Below are 12,776 nucleotides of genomic sequence, written 5' to 3'. Positions count from 1 at the left end.
CCCGGGCTACAGGCACCCCAGGGTGGGCACACCCAAACTGTGCACCCTCCCCCAGCTGTGTACACCCCAGGCCATGCGCACCCCAGGCTATATACACCCCAACATATCTACACCCCCAGGCCATGCACACCCGTGGTTATGTACACCCCAGGCTACAGGCACCCCAAGCTTTATTCACCCCAACCTATGCACACCCGAAGCTTCAGGCACCCCAGGCTATGCACACCCCAATCTATTCACACCCCAGGCTATATACACCCCAACCTATGCACACCCCAGGCTCCAGGAACCCCAGGCTATACACACCCCAGGCTATATAGACCCCAACCTATATACACCCCAATCTATGCACACCCCAGGCTCCAGGAACCCCAGGCTATACACACCCCAACCTATATACACCCCAACCTACGCACACCCCAACCTATGCACACCCCAGGCTCCAGGAACCCCAGGCTATACACACCCCAACCTATATACACCCCAACATATGCACACCCCAACCTACGCACACCCCAACCTATGCACACCCCAGGCTCCAGGAACCCCAGGCTATACACACCCCAACCTATATACACCCCAACATATGCACACCCCAACCTATATACACCCCAACCTACGCACACCCCAACCTATGCACACCCCAGGCTCCAGGAACCCCAGGCTATACACACCCCAACCTATATACACCCCAACATATGCACACCCCAACCTATATACACCCCAACCTACGCACACCCCCCAACTTACGCACACCCCAGTCTATCTACACCCCAGTTTATGCACACCCCAGGCTACATCCCCTCTGGTTTGCACACACACACACACACACCCCGAACTGTGTACCCCGAGTTACATACACCCCAACCTCCATCTAAACTACAACACACGCACACCCCCAGCAGCAGCCCCCTCCCCACGGGGGGCATTTTCTCCACCCGGGGAAGCAGAGGCACCCGGCGATGGTCCTGGTGCGGGGGTCACGCACACCCGAACCCCCACTTCTTCCCCCTCCAAACCTGCCCCTTGGGATTTCATCCCCCCCCCCCCCCCCCCTTCGGTCGCTATTGTGCCAGCACCACAAACCCCACAATTAATTAAGTTTCCATCCAGTGACAGCCCGCCAAAATGTTTGAAATAAACACCGAACAATCGGGATGGGATGATACAGGCCGGGAACAAAGTCCCCGGAGAGAGGGTGGAGCGGAATGGAAATGAGGGATTGTAAATTTGGATGGTGGAAAGAAAGAGGGGAAGGGGGGAAGGGGAGGGAGGGCTGGGATTGGAGGGGGGGGAGGACAGGCGGTGGGAGGGGGCGGGGGGGGGGGGGGAGAAGGGGATTCGCAGCCCTCCGGCCATGAAATGATGCTGAAAGAAGTCAAGCTGCTGGAATCCGTGGAAAATGAGGGGCCGGAGGGGCTGCGGGTTAAGGTGGAGCGGGTCGGGGTGAGGGTGTCGGAGTGTGGAGGTGTTGGGGTGGGGGGGCTCCGTGCCTGCTGGCCCTCGTGCCGTGGCCACTGGTTGCCGTGTGGGGTTGCTCGGCTGGAGGGCCTGGCCCGCAGGTGACCCCCCCGCACAGGGCACACGGTCCTGAGGCCGGATCCTGCACTGGCACGGGGAAGCAGGGCTGGCTGGGCTCGGAGCTTGGCACGGGATCCAGCCAGGAAGCCCACAAGGGTCCCCAGGTCCCCAGAGGCGAGGTGGCACCAGAGAAGAGATGGCACCGGAGATGGGTGGCACCAGAGATGGGTGATACCAGATAAGAGGTGGCACCAGAAAAGAGGTGATACCAGAGATGGGGTGGCACCAGAGAAGAGATGGCACCAGAGATGGGTGACACCAGAGATGTGTGACACCAGAAAACAGGTGGCACCAGAGATGGGGTGATACCAGAGAAGAGGTGGCACCAGAGGTGGGGTGGCACCAGTGCCACCAGGTGTCCCCAGGCAGGGACCTCACCCCACTGAGACTGATCCTCCGCCTGGAGGGGTGCTCAGCACCCTCGGGGGACTTTCCCTTGGGACACCCCAGGGTGCGGGGAGGTGGGACGTGGCTGTTTGCAGGCTGGAGGCCGGTGTCCCTGTCCCCGTGGGCACAGGGTGGTGACCCTGCCCTAACGCCACCCCAGCACCCCTGTCTCCTGCCACGGCCGGGTGTGCAGCACCCCGATCCACCTTAACTGGGTGTTACGGGGGGAAACCTCGGCACCAGCTGGACAAAGCCACCATGGCCAGCCCCGGTTTCCCCTCACACGGCCACTGGGCCAGTGCCTTCGGGGCAGGGCCATCACCATCACGGGGGCCAGGAGCCCCTCCGGATCAGCCACCGGAGCTGGGACCGGGCAAACCACACCCCCCCCCCCCCCAGAACCTCCCAGTTCACTCATACTTCTGGGCCAGCCGATGGGGCAGAGCATTCCGGGGCTTTACCGGAGCTGCCACCGGCCCAAACGCTGCGTCCCCGGACTGCCAGGAGCTCTGGGTGGTGGCCGTGTCCCCTGGCCGTGTCCAGCATCCCCGTCGTGGCCCCTGGCCGTGCCCCCCCTTGGCCCCAGAGGGTGACCCCCGTGGGGCTGGGGGCCGGGAGCTGCCCGAGCAGGGGGGCGGGGGAAGCCGCCGGCCCCGGCAGCGGGTCCCGGTCTCTCCGTGCTCCCGGCTTGGCCCCGGTGCCACCCCCCCGCCCCGCCCCGCCCCGCTCCGGCCAGAGGGTCCCCGGGATGTTCGGGCTCGCAGTGCCCTCTTGTGACCACGGGCACGGCTGGGACCCGCCGCCCCCCCCGGGACTGGGGGACCCCCCCGGGAGGGGCGGGGAGCACGTCCCGCAGCGGGACTGAGCACCGAGTCATGGAATGGGACCTTCAAAGACCACCCGGTCCCACCCCTGCCCTGGGCAGCGACATCTCCCGCTGGGCCAGGCTGCTCCAGCCCGTCCAGCTGGGCTTTGAGGGCTCCGGGGATGGGGCAACCACAGCTCCGTCGGACAACCTGCTCCACCACACATTTCTGCCTCGTACCCAACCGAAATCCACCCACTTCCAGTTTAAAACTTCCACCCCTTCTCCTGTCTCTGCACATCCTGGTGAAAAACCTCCTGCTGTTTTCCTTTATAAGCCCTCTTATATATTGCTGGGCTAAAAAAAAACCTATCTTCTCCAGGCTGAACATCCCCAACTTTCCCAGCCTTTCTCCACAGGAGAGGTTCTTCCAGCCCTTGGACAATTTCCATGGTCCCCTCTGGATCTGCTCTGACAGCTCCAGGTCTGCCTTGTGGTGGGACCCCAGAGCTGGACATGTGCTCCAGGAGGGATCTCAAACCGTGCCATCACACGTGGGGACTGAAAGGGCCCAGACCCATCTGCCATCGATGGGGCACCCAGAGCTTTGGGGCTTCACGTCCCCCTGCAGCAGGAGGGACCCTGGTTCCTTCCTTTGTGCTTTTTGATGATCCTCCATCTCCCCGCTGGGTCACCCATCTTCAGCGGAGCTTTCTCCTTTCCTGGGCAGTCTCCCCCATCGAGCAAGTCTCTGGGCTTCCCTGCTGAGCTGGGGTGTCCCCTGTGCCCACAAAAGGGTCCCTGTGGGGTGGCTATGGGCACCCTGTGCCTTGGGTGGGTGATGGGGAGGGCAGGGATGCTCCAGGCTGGGCTGTGCCAGGAGGCAAATACTCTCCCAGAAAGACAAAAGGGGGGCTCGGGGTGGGGGGTGGGGGGGGGCTGGGACCTTGGAGGGCTGCTCGGAGGCTGGGGGTCACCAGCCTCTCTCCATCCTGCTGCCCAGCCCCCCCCCGGCTGCGTAGGGAGCTCTCCCACCCAGCCGAGCACCTGCAGGAGATGCGGGGGTGGTAGGCACCCACCTCGTCTTTAAAAAATAGCTGAGGATCCTTATCTCAACTCCCAGCCCAGCCTTGGGACCATGAGGGGATACCTCCAGCCCCGCGGAAAACTGGGTGCCAAACGGGCTACGTCCCCTCCCGGTGACCCCAGGCATCTGGGTCACCAGGCTGGTGGCCTCGAGGGCAGGCATGAGCCCTGGAGAGGCCGGAGGAGCTCAGGGAGGGTGTCAGGAGGGGAACCACAGGGTCAGGGTGCCCATTGCAAGGCAGGGGTCTCCATGGCAAGGTGGGGGTCCTGATGGCAAGGCAGGGGTCCCCAAGGCAAGGAGGGAGTTCACTTGTCAAGGCGAGGGTCCCCATGGCAAGGCAGGGGTCTTAATTGCAAGGTGGAGGACTCCAAGGCAAGGCAAGGGTCCCCATGGCAAGGTGGGGTTTCCCGTAGCAAGGTGGGGGTCCCCATGGCAAGGTTGGGGTCCACACTAGTAGGAGAAGGTGTCCAAGGCAGGATGAGGCTCCCAGCAGCTGGATGAGGGTCCTCACAACTGGATGAGGGTCCTTGCAGTGAGAGGAGGGTCCCCACAGCAAGCTAACGGTCCCCACAGCAGTGTGACTATCCCCATGGCCATGCGAGGGTCCCCACGGAAGCCTGAGAGTCCTCATGGCTGGTCCCTGCTCTCTCCCACTCTCACCTGCCTGGAGGGGGGAGCCCTGGGGGGGGTCTGAACCTCGGGGGGACGACCCAGAGGTTCCAAGCCCTGTGGAGGGCACCGGGGGGGGGGGGGGGGGGGGCAGAGGGTCCAAGCCCTGGGGTCAGCACAAAGTGGGCTGAGCTTGTCAGGGAGGCTGGGAGGGACACTGGGGCTGGGTTTGGGGTCCCAGGGGGGGACTGAGCTCAGGAGGGTCCCTGGTGTCTGTGCCTAGGTGGTGACCCTAGGCCAGGCAGGCCACCCCGCTCCCCTCGGCAACCCCCCCACCCCCCAACCCCCACCCCATCAAGGGCCCCGCGCGTGCATCCTGCGGGGCGGCGAATGGAGCTGCCTATTGATTCGCAGCCCGGGCTAAAAATAACTTTCAACTCTTCATCCCGAGCTGTGAAAAATCCCCCATTGCTAGGCGACGGGTTACCGGGAGACAGCCGGCGCTAGGCGACGGCGGTTGCCGCGGCGACAGCACCCAGTGCACTGCGGTCCAGTTTTGACACCGGTGGTCCAGCCGGACCGGTGATGCTCAGGCGCAGGGTCCCATTGCCATGGGGACATGCTGGACATGTGGGGTGAGAACCTTCGGCATCCCCAGGGCGGTGGGGATGGGAGGGCAGCAGAGGCCAATGGGCTGCTGGCAGTTTGCATAAAGATGAGTTGTGGAGGAGTGGTGTTGCTTGGCTCTTGGCTCCTGCCCTGGCCCGAGCTTGGGGACACCGGCCACCACCCTCTTGGCACCCAGGAGGGACGGTCCCCATGCTCCAAGGAGGCTCAGGGGACCCAGCCTGACAAGCTGGGGTTGCCCACGGCTGCGGAGTGAGCTGGGGCTGCCAGGCACCCCACATCGGACACCCCAGGGTTTGGTACCCCCCTGAGCTGGTGGCACTGGGAGGGTCCACCCCAGCTGTGTCCCCTCCACTGGGGACATGGAGAGTCCCCCTGCCCAGGGACTCCTCCAGCGGTTGTGACCCTTCTTGGCATAAAAATGTCCCCAGGACATGGGGCCACCCCAACATGTCCCCTCTGGGAACTGGAGCTGGCAGGGGTTAGTGACGATGGGGCTGTGCCAGGACCAAGGGGACAACAGGAACCATCCAGGGCCCAACTATCTCCCTGTGCCTGCCAGCCCTGCTGGCACTGGGCTTTCTCTGGGAGCAGTGCATGTCCCCCAAGGGCTGGACCACCGCCGGCTGCTGCTGGGTGGCACTTCCCCTGGCACAAGGCACCACAGGGGGACAGGGCGTTGCTGGAGGGACAAGAGGTACAGGGGGGATCTCTGAGGACTTCCAGTTCCTCAGGCGATGGTAAAAAGACGTGTCACCTGAACGAGGCCGCTGACCCGCACATCCCTGCGGTCACTGGCCCTTCTGGCCGTTTTTCCTGCAGTTATCACCCGCTGGACAGGGTGGGATGAGGGTGTGTGTGACCCTGTGTGAGTGTGTGTGTGTGTCTGTGTGTGCACAGTCTCCTCCCCCAAGCCCCCTCCCGGCTGCCAGTGCGAAACCCGACCTGCCTTATAAATAATGGAGGCAGGAGCCAGGCGGCCGGATCCAGGCAGCTCCATCCGCCTCCCCAGGGCCCGGCTGCTGGCATGGGGCTGTGCCAGGCGAAGGCAGAGGGGATGGGGTTAAACACGGCACCGAACCAGTTCCCTCCAGTTTGGGGAGCAGTGGTGAAGCTGGGCCCTGGACTGGGGGTGCTGGGTGGGCGCTGAGCTGGGGGTGATGGAAAAGGGGGGGAAAGCAATGGGGCATCCCCTGGCTGCATCCCCTGGTCCCACCACCAGCCGTGGCCTGGGCAGGTGAATCCCACTGGCACCTGGGCGCAACACCCTTCCCTGGGTGCCCGCAGCACCCCGGGGTGCTGGGGCTGGAGCGACTGTCCCCGCTGTGCCCCGGGAGCTGTCAGCAGGGCCTGAGCCAGCTACCGGGGTGAGAGGGGTCTGCGCCGGGATCTCCAGCCTGCCAGTGCCCTGGTGGGGAGAAAGCCACTGCAAACATCTGTCTGTCCATCCATCCAGCCTTCCATCCATCCCTCCATACACCCCTCCTTCCACCTTTCCATCCCTCCATCCCTCCATTCCCCCCTCCATCTCTCCATTCCCTCCATACCTCCCTCTCTCCATCCCTCTGTCACTCCATTCATCCCTCCATCTCTCCATTCATCCCTCCATGCCTCCATCCTTCCTTCCCCTCTCCATGCGTCCATCTTTCCCTCCACCCCTCCATCCCTCCTTCCCCTCTCCATGCCTCCATCTTTCCCTCCATCCCTCCATGTCTCCATTCCTTCCATCCCTCCCTCTCTCCATCCCTCTGTCTCTCCAATCATCCCTCCATCTCTCCGTTCATCCCTCCTTCTCCCCCTCCATCCCTCCATCCCACCATCTCCCCCTCCATCCCTCCATCCCACCATCTCCCCCACCATCCCACCATCTCCCCATTCATCCCTCCCTGCCTCCCTCCATCCCCCCCGTCCTTCCACCCCTGCATTCACCCACCCACCCACCCCTCTCCCCCCCTGCCTGCACACCCAGCTGCCAGCCCAGCCCTTCCCGCACCCCCCCACAGCCCCCCCCCCCCCCCCTCTCCCGCAACCACCATCCCTCCCTCCGTCTCCGTCTCCGTGTCCCGCACCCCTCACCTCGCCGCTCCCTCCCGGTCCCGCCGCCGGTGGCGATGCCATCCCGCCACCGTCCATTATCGCTACCGGCGATCGTGTCTCTTTAACAGCCTCCGCCGCTGACACGCGTGTTGCGTGTGTGCAAACGCGCGTGTGCGTGTGCGAGCAGCTCCCAGCTCCCCGGGCTGGCTGGCAGGAGAGACCCCCCTTCTCCATCCCCCTCTCCAGATCCGGATCCGGCCCCATTCCCCCCCCCCATTCTTCCCCCCCCCGCCTCGCCCCCTCCTCTTACTCCCCGCTTATTTTTCCTGTTGTTTAGCGGGGTTGGGGCGGGGGCCGGGCAGGATCCGGCCCCTTTTCCAAGGGGGATTTTTGGGTTTGTTTTTTTTTTTTTTTTTAAGGAGGGTGGAGGGCGGGGGGGGGGGGGGGGGATTTTTTTTCCGGTTTTCTTCCCGGTGGGTTTTTTTTTTTTCTGCAACCAAGAGAGGACGGGCACAAGGAATGGCATGAGCTTCGGGAAACGGTGCGGGAGGTAAGAGCCGCTCGGGAAAACCCTTTACAACACAAAGCCGGTGCCGGTGCCGGTGCCGATGCCGGTGCCGGTGCCGGTAAAACCGGCACCGGCACCGGCATCGGCACCGGCACCGGCACCGCAACCACCCCCCCCGCCGCATCCCGCATCATGGAGCCGCGTTATATAACGGCGGCAGAGCCGGCCCGGCCCCGGGGCTCCCGGTCCGGTGACCCCCCCCCCCCCAACCCCGTTCCTTCCCTCTCCCGGTAGCTCAATCGAGGATGGTGGTCGGTGTGCCACCCCCCCACCCCCCTCCCCCAGTGATGCTGCCCACCTCTCCCCCGGTTTGGGGAGCAGAGGGATAGAGGGATGCTAGGGGGGGGGCAAGGAGTGGGGAGTAAGGTGGTGCCCCCCCCTTCCCCCATGGCTGAGCATCACTGGGTAACGGCAGGGCTGTTGTGTTGGGTGGGTACCGGGGGATACGGGGATGCTTTGGGATGGAGGTTTAGGGGAACATCGCCGTGGGGACAGGGTCACTTGGGTGTGGAGGTGTTGAGTGTGCCAGCCCCCCAAACTGTCGCTTGTCCTCCTTGGTGGCACCCCCCAAGTCTGCAGCCCAACACCTCAAGATCCTGATACCCCAACACCTTGGTGAGGCTTTCCTCCACTGCGGGGTGACACAGGCCAGCGGAAGGGACAACAGGGGCAGCCACCCCCCCGCATCCCAGGGCCCAGGGGATGGAGGAAGGGGAAGGCCCCACCTGGGATGGGACTGAGGGGGCTGAGCCCCCCAGCAGGGTCCCACAGGGCCCAGCACGGGGACACGGACCCCTCAGAAGCTCGGGATGGGGGCAAGGGGCAGGTTGTTTTGGCAGGACAGGGACAGGCAGAGGGGTCCATGTGCGAGGACAGCTGGGGCTGGGGGCTGGCCGCGCAGACTGAGCCCCATGGAAGGGCTGAGGGAAACTGAGGCACGGGGTTGTGACAGGAGCCAGATAGAGATCCCAATGATCTTGCCCGGGTGAGGGTCCGAGGGTGCCATGGGGCACCAGGCCGAGGTGCTGGGGCGGCTCCGGCTCTCAAGCATCCACGGGTGCTGGTGGGACGTGGCAGTGCCCGGGCAGCAAAGGCCAGACTATGGCAATCCCTGCAGTAGGGACACTCTTGCCAGAGGTCCTGCTCCACGACCACCATCTGCCTGGGGTACAGGGGATCTCAGGCCCTATTTGAAGCATCCAGGGGGTCTCGGCACACAGCAGGATGGGAGCAGTGGGCGCAGAGCGAGTGCTGTGCTGTGCTGGCATCTTCCCTCCTCTGAAAGCTGGGTGCTGATTTCACTCCGGCTACCAGGAAGAGGGAGGGAGGTGGCTTTGGAGTGGGGAGGACTCGCTTGAGCATCCATTTTTAATGAGCTAGATATCTATTTTTCCCCGAGCTGGCTTCCCCCACATCGATCCCTTTGCCATCCGCCGGGCCTACTCTCCTCCTGGTGCCAGCGGCTCCACGGCGACAGGGAGCAGCAGGATGAGCATCCCCAGTGCTGGGAACGTCCCTTCTCCCCACATCCTGTTCCCAGGGATGGAGGGACCATTGCTTGTACTGTGGTGGCATGTGCAGGAAAGCCGGAGGGAGGAAAGGGTCCCCTTGTCCCCTCTGGTGGGGTTACCTCTGTGTTGACCATCCTGTGCGGAGGTGACCACGCTCCAGCCTGGAAAAGGGAGGCCGGAGCAGGATCGCTTTTGGTCTGGGGGTTGGATTTTGCCTTCACGTCGTGGGTTTAAGCTCTGCCTGGCTCTGGCAACTCCATGGCAAAGCCGCATCGTCCTCCCTGTGCCTCAGTTTCCCCATCCACAAGCAAGAGTAGGCTCCCTCCTGGCCCCTAGTTGTGGCTTGTGGCCCGTTGCTCCTCACTGGGGTCTGTGCAGATGGAGCAGCTCCCGGAGAGGGGAAAGGGGATTGGGGCGGTGAGTGGGTGCCGATGGCGTGGGAGGGAGCGGGATGGGGCACGCGGGCGAGCGGGGCTCCTTCAGCAGCATCCCACCCCCACCAAGCCTCTGCCCACCCGCCACGGGGATCGGCCACGTTTGCTGGGTGCTCCAGGGCCAGCAGCGCAGAGGAGGGGGACAGGGCTGAAGGGGACAGCATTTGGGCAGGGGGCAGGTAGGAAGAAGCTGTTTCTCCGGGGTTTCTCCCTGCTGCAGGTGTGACCCATGCCCAGCTCCTGGCCAGGGGAAGCAGGAGACCCCGGGAGCACGATGAGGCCTTTACTCCCAAGATGCATCTAATGGCTTTTTGGAGCCTGTGGTGGCATTTAGCACCCACGACGCCCTGCAGCGAGGAGTCCCGTGGCCAAACACCCCCTTCCCACTCTGGTGTCCCACAAGCCTGGTGCCGATGGCCCCTGTGCTGGGCAGGCACTTGCCCACCTCACCCCAACCCCGACTCCCGGCTGGACCCCCAGGCAAAGGGGCATGGCCATTGCCATGTCAGGATGGAGGATGTGGATCAGGATCAGGATGGATGGATGCCATGTCAGGAGCGATGAAGGGGTTTGAAGAAGAGGCTTAAAACCCAGTGGAAGACAGAGAGCACATCAGTGGGCAGGGGGCCCGGGGGCAGCCGTGAGCCATGGTCACCTGGCTCCTCTCCTGGTGGGATCGTGGATTTTTGTTTATCCCTTCTTGGGCCCGAGAGGGGCAAAGAGAAGGGCAGTAACATGCTGGATGCTATCGGTTGGGCTCTGGCTGGGCGTGCAGGAGGGGGCCAGGCCGGGCGGGAGCTGGCACAGGAGGAACCACTCCTCTTCCCCTTGCCTTGGTTGGTGGGGAGCAGGGAAAAGCTTGGCTGAAGCATGAGCATCCTCCCATGGAGGTGAGGAATGGGACCTCTGGAGGAGACCGGAGGAGATGGAACCAGAGGTCCAGCTCTGCTCTGTGCACCCCGTGCTCCTCTCAGGTGGCGGGTCCTCCCGAGGAGACATGGGGCTGCCTGGGATAGGGAGGAAGGTCAGGGCTTGATGTCTTGGCAGATTTGGGTTTCAGGAGAGAAGATAAATGCTGCTGTGGGAAGGGCTTGTGGCAGCTGGAGGAGACCCTGCTGCCTGTTGCAAGGAAGTTTTGCTTGGCCAGGCCTAGGGGGCTGGAGCTCTGCCTCCTCCCTACAACTCCCCCATGCTGAGGGATGGGGCCGGGGGAGCAGGAGCTGTGTCTCCCAGTGCTCCTGGACAAAAGCTGTTCTCTCAGCTAAGCAGAAAGTAGTGGGGACCTGAGCAGAGCTTGGCTTTGGCGCCTCAGCCAGTGTTTGCCCGGCTCCCTGGGTATGGGGATGGCCTTGCACAGCCCAGCCCCAGCTCTCGCTGTTTGGAAGGGCTGTGGGACCTGAGGGAGAGCGGTGCTGGGGGGTCCCTATCGCGACAGCTCTGCTGATCGACCATGAGCTGCCTGAGACCCAACAATGGTTTCACCAGCCAGCCTGGCACTAAGAGTGGCAGCCGGCATGAATGAGACTCACACCAGTTGTTTTCTTTATCCTGAGCCTCTTTGTCCAAGGCAAGGTGGGATGAGCTCTTTGGCGTCGTTGGGAGCCAACAAGGAAGCAGGAGAGCTGTTCTCAGCCCTGTAGCCTCCCGGGGAGCTCTCGGGGTAATCTCAGAGAGGAGTTTCCTGGCTGCCATCACACAAACGGCAGGTCTCTGGGGCCAGGCGGAGTGGTGAGGCCCTTCCCCATCACGAATTCCTGGCTTGTGCAGCGAGGGAACGGGTAGCATTGAGTTTGGAGCTGTGCTCTGAGCCTCTCTCCCAGCTGACTTGTGTGAGTGCCGAGCCCGGGAGCGCAGATCGATGTGCACACACACACACGCACATGTACAGGCAGCTTCTACCCAAACACAACCGCTACCTCTCCATCTCTTGGGGAGCCAGCAGCTCTTCCAGGGCCTCCTGTGGCTCCTCTGCAATGCTGGGGTGACCCAAGCCCTCTGAGGGGACCCAGCCTCGGAGGCTGGCAGTCATAAACACCCCTCTGACTGCTCACGGCATGGGCAGTGGTCCAACCTGATGGGATCAGAGCAGGAGGCAGCTCACACACCACCGAGCGCTACCGGGGAAGGTGATCGGTACAGCAGGATATCTTTATGACTACCATGTGTTTCGGTCAGCAGGATCAGACCCCCCCCAAAGCAAGAGCCTGCCTGACATCGCTGCTGGCTGGAGATGTCACGTAGAGCTGAGGGATTCTCGGGGAGCCGGTACCCTCCGGAGTGCTGGACAAAAGCCTTGGCTGCGTGCTCTGCCACAGCACTGTGTCTCGGGTGTGTTTTCTCCGCCTGTAGAGCAACTTGATTTGCTGCATTAGTAAAAATAGATGGGCTAATGAATTCAGCTGATGCAACCCTCTGTGTGTGTGTGTGTGCGTGCATGCGCCTATCTCTGTTTGTGTGTGTATGGGTGCGTGTATATGTGCAGCTGAATGCCAAGGCTCATCTAGGGTGCATCCACCAGCTCCTGGGGCTCTGGCAGGGTGGTTGTGTGTGTGTCCATGCGTGTCTGGGTGTGCATATATATGTGTGCGTGTGTGTGTGCAGGAAGCCGTGAGTGATGGCTGCTTGCTGCCGAGCAGCTCTGTCACTGAAGCAGTGGCTCTACAGAAATAATTTTGCAGCAGCCTTGGGTTGTGGCAGGGCAATAACATGGCTTCACAGCAGTCTGGCAGGGCAGGAGGGGGAACTGCAGGGACCTGGGGTGGGGGGGGGGGCAATAATGGGTCCTCAGAGGGACCTAGAAGGGTAATAGTGGATTCTCAGGGGGCCCTAGATGGGTAATAGTGGATCCTCACAGGGGGTTGGCAAAGAAATAGAAAATACTCACAGGAACCTGACAGGGAAATAGGGGACTCTCAGAGGGACCTGTTGGGGCAGTGGTGACTCCTCGCAGGGACCTGTTGGGGCAATGGTGGATCCTCACAGGGGGCTGGCAAAGAAATAGAAAATGCTCACAGGGACCTGGCGGGGCAATAGGGGATCCTCACAGGGGGTATCTGGGGCGGGGGGGTCCCGCAGGGGCACTTTTGCAGGGTGCCCTTTTAGGGCGATGCGGCCGCGAGGAGGGGGCGGG

The sequence above is a fragment of the Numenius arquata genome, chromosome 14 (genome assembly GCF_964106895.1).
Source record: "Numenius arquata chromosome 14, bNumArq3.hap1.1, whole genome shotgun sequence".
Classification (NCBI taxonomy): Eukaryota; Metazoa; Chordata; class Aves; order Charadriiformes; family Scolopacidae; genus Numenius; species Numenius arquata.
This window is presented reverse-complemented; position numbering follows the sequence as displayed.